This window comes from Lygodium microphyllum, chromosome 16 (assembly GCF_053477565.2).
Source record: "Lygodium microphyllum isolate KBCC chromosome 16, Lygodium_microphyllum_v1.1.10, whole genome shotgun sequence".
In the NCBI taxonomy this organism is placed as follows: Eukaryota; Viridiplantae; Streptophyta; class Polypodiopsida; order Schizaeales; family Lygodiaceae; genus Lygodium; species Lygodium microphyllum.
Genome location: NC_141150.1, coordinates 131,527,601 through 131,535,318, shown reverse-complemented (window position 1 = coordinate 131,535,318; position 7,718 = coordinate 131,527,601). Strand labels below are relative to the sequence as shown.

The 7,718-nt window shown below is 40.6% G+C and overlaps 1 pseudogene; it reads right to left on the bottom strand.

Annotated features, from left to right (window-relative positions):
* Positions 1–216: 216 nt before the first annotated feature.
* LOC148023441 (putative SWI/SNF-related matrix-associated actin-dependent regulator of chromatin subfamily A member 3-like 1) lies at positions 217–1,706 on the bottom strand (annotated as a pseudogene).
* Positions 1,707–7,718: the final 6,012 nt, after the last annotated feature.

Genomic DNA, 7,718 nt, shown 5'->3' with positions numbered 1-7,718 from the left:
TGTGCTTCTCTTGCACTTAAACAGGGAATCAAATGTACATTATACAATGTTGTTGGTGTAGTTCTTAAGGTTGAACACCATAAGCTCATTGTTCTTTGCTAAGTTCTGCCATAGCTGTGATTCCAAGCTCAGCTGCCTCACTTTTTCCTCTAGTTACAAATTTTTCCTTTCTGGCCTTCTCCATTTCCCTTCTCCTCTCCCCTTCTCTCTCTTTCTCTACGTCTTTCTCTTTCTCCACCACCAATCCTTGCTCGAAGACCTCTTCTCCAACAATGCTTGCTTGGCTAGAGGCATGGCCTGCCACGATTGCAGACCCTGAGATGTCGACTTCGATTGCGGTCTCCACAGAAGACCGCCGTATCTGCTGTGCGAGACAAACGGGTTAAGCAAGCCTGAAGCTAGCTTAAGGACGAAGGGGAGCAGGGGTGGAGTTAGGTTCAGTTCTGTGCTAAGGAAGTGCGCCACAAGTGACAAGTGACAAGGTAAAGCCTCCGTGTGACAGAGGCAGACGCGGTGGGGACCAGGTCTGCTTGGCGCCGGCTCGTTCTTCATCAAGAACAGCGAAAACCTTGACAGAGAAGAACTACCACGAGACTTTTGAGATGACTGGGGAGTTTTCTTCTGGAGGCCTCCCGGATTCCTGTGCAACTGGACGGTTTCTCCTTGCAGCTTTCAGCTCCAGTGCATGTTTGGCTTAAACGGTGCACCTGATCCATAGCTTGCTCCTCAACAGCTGGATTCCACCAGGGGTCAAGCATGTACACCCGTGATGCAGCAACCAGGTTGAGCCCCACACCAGCTGCTTTCAAGCTTAAGAGAAAAATAGATGGGCTGTTTGAATCATTTGACTGGAATGCTTTCAATGCTTGCTCCCGTTTTTTTTAAGAGACATGCTACCATCAAGCCTCACACATTGAAAACCTGCTCCCTCTAAAGCACCCTGCACCAAAGTCAGCATGCTTGAGAACTGTGAAAATACGACAGATTTTACAGCCATGTCATTTCTCCTGGACTCTTGAAGCATCTCAAGAAGAGCCTTTATTTTGGCATTCAACTCGGGTGCTGTTGTTTCAGATGTTGCTATATCAGTTGCACTGGTGAAAACAAATCTACAGTTGTCAGTGGAGCACGACACAAAGGGCAACTTTGCTTGTCATGCATGAGTGTTTTTTTCAATACATCTCCGACAAAAGATATGCGAGCACTTTGTTATGATTGCCATGCATGCTCTCTTGCAGAGGACACAAACTAGAATGATCGCATATTTGACGCAGACGCAAGATGATCTGCAAAATTGTGGTGTAGTTTTGAAGCACAGTGCCAGATTTAACATATTTGCCAACCAGCCGTTTGCCCTTAAATTCAACTTTGTCATATAATTGGCGATCGTCTTCATGGAGATCCACATTGCAAACCGTTATGGTTTTCTTTGGTAATTCAACTAGCCTTTTACCATTCACCATCATATCTTTGGTTCTCCTGAGCGCAATAGCCATCAGCAAGGCTTGCAATCTCAAGAATCCACATGTCTCTCCAGTGAGCAAAGGGCACTGGATCGTTCGGTTCCAAAAATACCTGTTATCTAATGGCTGAAGCTTCAAAATCATCATCAGACTACAAAGATCCTTTGCCTCATTTTGTATTGGTGTGCCAGTGACTGCCAGCCCCCACTGGGGATACTGGTGACCAGCAAGAGTCTGATTCATCAGGTTCTTCACCAGCCAACAGATCAAACTGCTGCCTTAAGTTGGAAACAACAGAGTCGCTGAGATTGGTGCCATTAACATCAGATACAGGCTACAGGATCCTTAAGCGGATTGGAGATTTGGCATACAGACTAGAGCTTCCTCTTCTACAAAGATTCATAACGTCTTCCATGTTAGTCAGCTCAAGCCCTATTATGGTGATCCAGTGGATATAGTTGATGAGCTGCCACCTATTGATGAAGATGGTCTTGTTCAGTACATCCCAGAGGCTGTTATAGGTCAGCGTGAAAAGAAGCTTCGATCACGTTCTATTGTGGAATATTTGATTAAATGGAGAGGTTTACCCTCTGAAGAGGCTTCTTGGAGACCTGATTCAATATTGGATGAGTATCCATACTTGAGGGATACATTGGTGGCTGAAGCCTATTGCTTATGGAGCTAGTATTGATGCAGACTGGTTCAGGACAGCACGCTGTTTTAGAACAGTTTTTATCATACTTCATTTTCAGAATTAAGCTATCTACATGAGCTTAAAGTACTCTTCAAGAGCTTCGTTTTGATATGTGGTACATCTCATTTGGACACTTCTATCAAAAGTTATGGTAGATTTGGTCCAGCAGGGGACTGTTTATTCAGCAAGCTGTCTACTTTCTTCTGGAATTATTTGTTGAAGATTCTATGGCTCCATTTGCTTCTGAAGTTCTTCAAATCATGTATATAGTTGGGTCCTCTTTCCGTTCTTCAAATTCAGCCCTTGTAATGATAATTCTTCATTCATTTCCCATTTGTAAAGCTGTAAAATAGAGTAGTACTCTGTTCTATCCATCTCTTCTTTAGCTCTTTCTAGGTTTGTTTTTTAGGACAAAAACTTTTGGGAAGGGATGGATTGTAAGAAGTTGGGAATAGTTAGGATGTTAATAATATGCCATGTCACACAGACATTGGTATATAAGGAGAGAAGTTGTAATTTTTCACATCTTTTGACAAATCAATACATTTACAATCTTTCTCTCCCTTCTTGCTCTCAGCTTCCATGGCTTCTTCATCTTTCTTGTCTTTCTCTCTCCAAATCTAGTCTTTCTCTCTCCTCGTCACTCTTATTCTCTCTCTTCCTGCAGTCTTTCGAGAGAGAACTAGGGAGAGAGAAAGAGGAGAGAGAAAGACTGCAGGAAGAGAGAGAAAGACTGGAAAGATGAAGAAACCTGGTCTTTCTCTCTCCTCTTTCTCTCTCCCTAGTTCTCTCTCTGACAAGTGGTCTGCTCTCCTCTTTCTCTCTCCCTAGTTCTCTCTCTGACAAGTGGTCTGGTCAAAGAGAGAACTAGGGAGAGAGAAAGAGGAGAGAGAAAGACTGCAGAGGAGAGAGAAAGACAGGAAAGATGAAGAAGCCATGGAAGCTGAGAGCAAGAAGGGAGAGAAAGATTGTAAATGTATTGATTTGTCAAAAGATGTGAAAAATTACAACTTATCTCCTTATATACCAATGCCAGTGTGACATGGCATATTATCAACATTTTTAACTATTCTCAACTTCTTACAATCCATCCCTTCCCAAAAAGGTTTTTGTCCTCAAAAACAAACCTAGAAACAAGCTAAAGAGGAGATGGATAGAACAGAGTACTACTCTGTATAGCATTACAAGGGATAAAGGAAAAGATTACCTAATACTCAATAGTAGTACTAATCTATACAGGAGGTCAAAATCAGCCTGTAGCCTCCCGGATCAAAAGGAAAAGTTGTATCTTTGCCATGCATAGGATCAACTTCCATAAGATCGAAATCAAATACTGTTGGAAATACGATCATCATGATAGTACTCACTAACAAAGTCTCCATTGCATGATGGTCTTCCAAGTCCACATGCTGTCCATAATCTTCCTTCTTGAACTGAACTTCTTGTTGTTGAACTTCTTGTTGTGGACTCATACCAGAATGGTCTTCAACAAGATGTTCTCCATCATTTACATCATAATATTCAAATAGCAAGATTATTTTGGCAGACTTTGCCCTACTTGTGGCTTGGTGATTACAAGATAGTGGCTTAGCACAACGATAGCATAAGCCCGCAGTATGCAGTTCCCGTATTGTATCACTAGTAAGGTGTCTAACACGTTTAGCCTTAGATAGCAATTTACACACGTTCATCACCATTGGTCAGCTCTATGATAGATTTGACATCCTGCTCATAGTCATCTTGCTGCTCATGCATAACAGATGGCTGTCCATGCTCATCATGTACAACAGATGACTGTCCATACTCATAACCATATTGCTCATGCTATCCATACTGCATATGGTGATAATAGCCCTGTTGCACATTAGAGGGACAGTTAGATTGAGCATATGGAGTTGCTTCCACTGATGTTTGCTGCTCACATTCATAAGCATGTTGCCTTTGATCATTGATCCCACTGTATTGGTCATAATCACTTGCTTGCTGTTGATCAAAGCTAGAAGTGTACTGATAAGCATAACCATTTTTGTTACATCCATAAGAACTATTTTGCTGAAGAGATGGATGCTCATAAGCATAAGCATGTTGACCATAATAACCATTCTGCTACCAAGGTTCAATGGGATGATACTCATCAGCATATACATGTTGTCCATAGGCATAAGCATTTGATTCAGGTGTACCATCAGCATATTGATGCTGGCCATGAGCATAACCATTTTTTGGAATGCCTCTTCTTCCAATGATCCCATCTCCATGACCATTTTGGTTGGATGGTTGAAGTGGGACTGAAGGGTCACTATTTGAACAAGCCTTCTCATTAACTTCTTTTGATGCCATTTGCAACTGCATAAATTTAGCAATTTGTGCCATGAGTTGCTCATTGGATTCTACCAACTTATCAATAGAAGCCTTGGTCTGATCAGTAGATTGAACCATCTGATCCATTCTTGACAAGATGGCCTCATGTCGTTCCCTATGTCTCAACTCATGGGCACACAAAGTATCAGTGAGTATACTAATTTGCATCCCCAAAGCCTATATATCCTCAGATGGTGGTTGGTTCATGGATGTTTTCCACAAGAGAGCTAAAACATGTTGATCAGAATTCTACAAGTTCTACAAGTTCAGCAATCTGAAGGTTGAAGAAATTATGTCAGAACTACAAAAGGTCTCAATAGAGATTGAAAGCACAAAGGGGGTGCTCCTCTCTGTCACTAATTTGAAGCAAGCAGCAATAAAAGAAAGGCAAGAGGCCAATAATGCTCTGGATGTTGTCTCCAAGAAAATTCAAGAACTTACTGAAGAACAGGGCTCTGTTAATGAGGCTTTGGTTGCTGCTCAAGCTGCACTTGTAGAGACAGAAGAGCAGATTGAACTTTTAAAGTCAGATCATAGTCTGCAGTAATCAACTAAAGGAAGAGTATTCTGATGTACAAGAAACTGAGAGACAGGCAGTGTTGGCTGAAAGTGAGACACAAAAGAACATTGCTAGCTTGAAGTGGAGTTGGATCATGTCAGGTCTACTGAGTTGGCGTCTATTACAGCTCTTAGCAAAATGTTGGAAGAGCTAGATGACTTGAAAGTTAAGTAGACACATGCTGCAGAAAATGAGTTCTCTTTAGGATGTCTGTTGCCACACTTAAAACTCCGAGCTCTACGTATCAGAAACCGAATGACAGAAGGTGAGTTGTAGAGCAAGCTTTCTGAGATAGGAAAGCCATCTCTCTCTGGATAGCCTGTGGTACAATGATTGTAAGAAGTTGGGAATAGTTAAAAATGTTGATAATATGCCATGTCACACTGACATTGGTATATAAGGAGATAAGTTGTAATTTTTCACATCTTTTGACAAATCAATACATTTACAATCTTTCTCTCCCTTCTTGCTCTCAGCTTCCATGGCTTCTTCATCTTTCCTGTCTTTCTCTCTCCAAATCTAGTCTTTCTCTCTCCTCATCACTCTTATTCTCTCTCTTCCTGCAGTCTTTCTCTCTCCTCTACAGTCTTTCTCTCTCCTCTTTCTCTCTCCCTAGTTCTCTCTCTGACAACCCGACTTTGAGCTACGCTCATCCCACTAATTGGATTTTGAGAGTGTGAAGTCTTTTGAATTTTTACAGGATGACAGAACAAAATATGGATGATTTAATGGCTGAAGGTGATCTTCCTGAACCTACAATGGAACAAAAGTTGGATTTAATTATGATGCAATTGGACGAAGAACGAAGATCCCGGCAAGCCTTGCAAGTTCAATTGGCCAATTTATAAAGATCGACTACCAACAAAGATGGACCACAACCTGAAGATCTTATCCGATGAACCATCGATGCGACTCTCAAAGCTCAATCCATCCGTAAAGAAACAAAGATAAGTAAAAGAAATTTCAAATTCCGTACTTTCAATGGTACTCGAGATGGAAAAACTGTTCTTGCATTCATCAGTCAGTTTGATGATTACTTTCATGAAGAGACATACGCTGAAAAAGATAAAATCAAGTGTGTCACTAATCATTTAGTGGATAGAGCATCTCTTTGGTGGACCATGGTTCATAAGAGCATAGATTGTCCCACTACCTGGGAGAGTTTCAAGAAGAAGTTCATGCAGAATTTCCTTCCTCCACAATTCCATGAAAAAGCCATAAAGCAATGGGACCTTCTTCAGCAAAAAGAGATCGTGAGCCTATTTCTCTGTACACCAAACGCTTTTGGAATGCCTTACTCCAACTACGCATGCTTGAAGATGTACCTGAAGCGACTCATAAACGCAAGTATATGTCTGGATTACTTGGGCATTACTACGCTGAAGTCAATATGTTCAAGCCTGCAACTCTTGAAGATACAATTTCTTTAGCTCATGACACTGAAGACAAGCTTCGAGGAAGAGACAAGCGTCCACAACAATTTCAAGCAAATGGTAACTATGGTTCTAAGCAATTCAATTCAAATTTTAGAAGATTCAATCAAAGTCGATTTCCTTCATCATCTTTCCGTAAGTCTTGGACAAAACCACCTGCTTTGCCATCAAATACCAATCAAAACCCTAAGCCATCTTCACAGCCAAATCCTAATATTCCTAGATTTTCTGCCATTGCAAACAATGTATCTAAAGCCAAACCTATAGTGTGTTACAAATGCCATCAACCTGGACATCTAGCAGCCAATTGCCAATCGAAGAAGCCACCTGTCCATATCAACTATCTTGGAGCAATGGAAGATGAAGAACATGAAGAAATGCCTGACTTTACGGAAGATGAGGACTACATTACTACTCCTTCGGATACTTTACTAGGTATGCCAACTCCACATTCTTTGTTGACAATGAAATGTTTAGTGCATGGAAAAGAAAAGATTATTTTGCATGATGATGGTAGTACACATGATTTTATTTCTGCAAAGTTAGTGAAAGAATTTAAATTACAAATTGTTCCCACGCATTATCGCATTAAAGCAGCATTCTTAGGCACAAGGTATAATGGAACACAAGAGGTGCATGATTTAGAAATTCAAATTGGTGAATATACTGAAAGAAGGAATTTTCTAGTTGTACCATTACAGTCTAGTAATATTATCCTAGGTATGCCTTGGCGTCATCAGCATAATCCTGACATAGATTATTCCACGCATACAATTAAAATTCATTTTCAAGGAAAACACATTACATTGTATGGTATGCACGCATCTAATGCTTTTCCACTGCTTACTCATACTCAAGCTAAACGTGCATTACGCAAAAGTAGTAAATCTTATCTAATTTGGGTGAATGAACTTCAAGCTAAAGAAAAACATATGCACCCTAGGCATAAAGACTTCCTTGCACAATTTAAAGATTGTTTTGCTAAATATCTACCACCTGGACTACTCCTTCACGTCCTGAAGACCACAAAATATATTTAATTCCTGGTGCACAACCATCTTGTAAAGCACCATATAGGCATAACCAGATAGAGCAAAAAGAAATTCAAAATCAAGTTGAGGAATTATTAAACAGAGGATTGATTAGACCTAGTAGTTCTCCATTTGGTGCACCTGTTTTGTTGGTAAAGAAGAAGAATAATACCTATC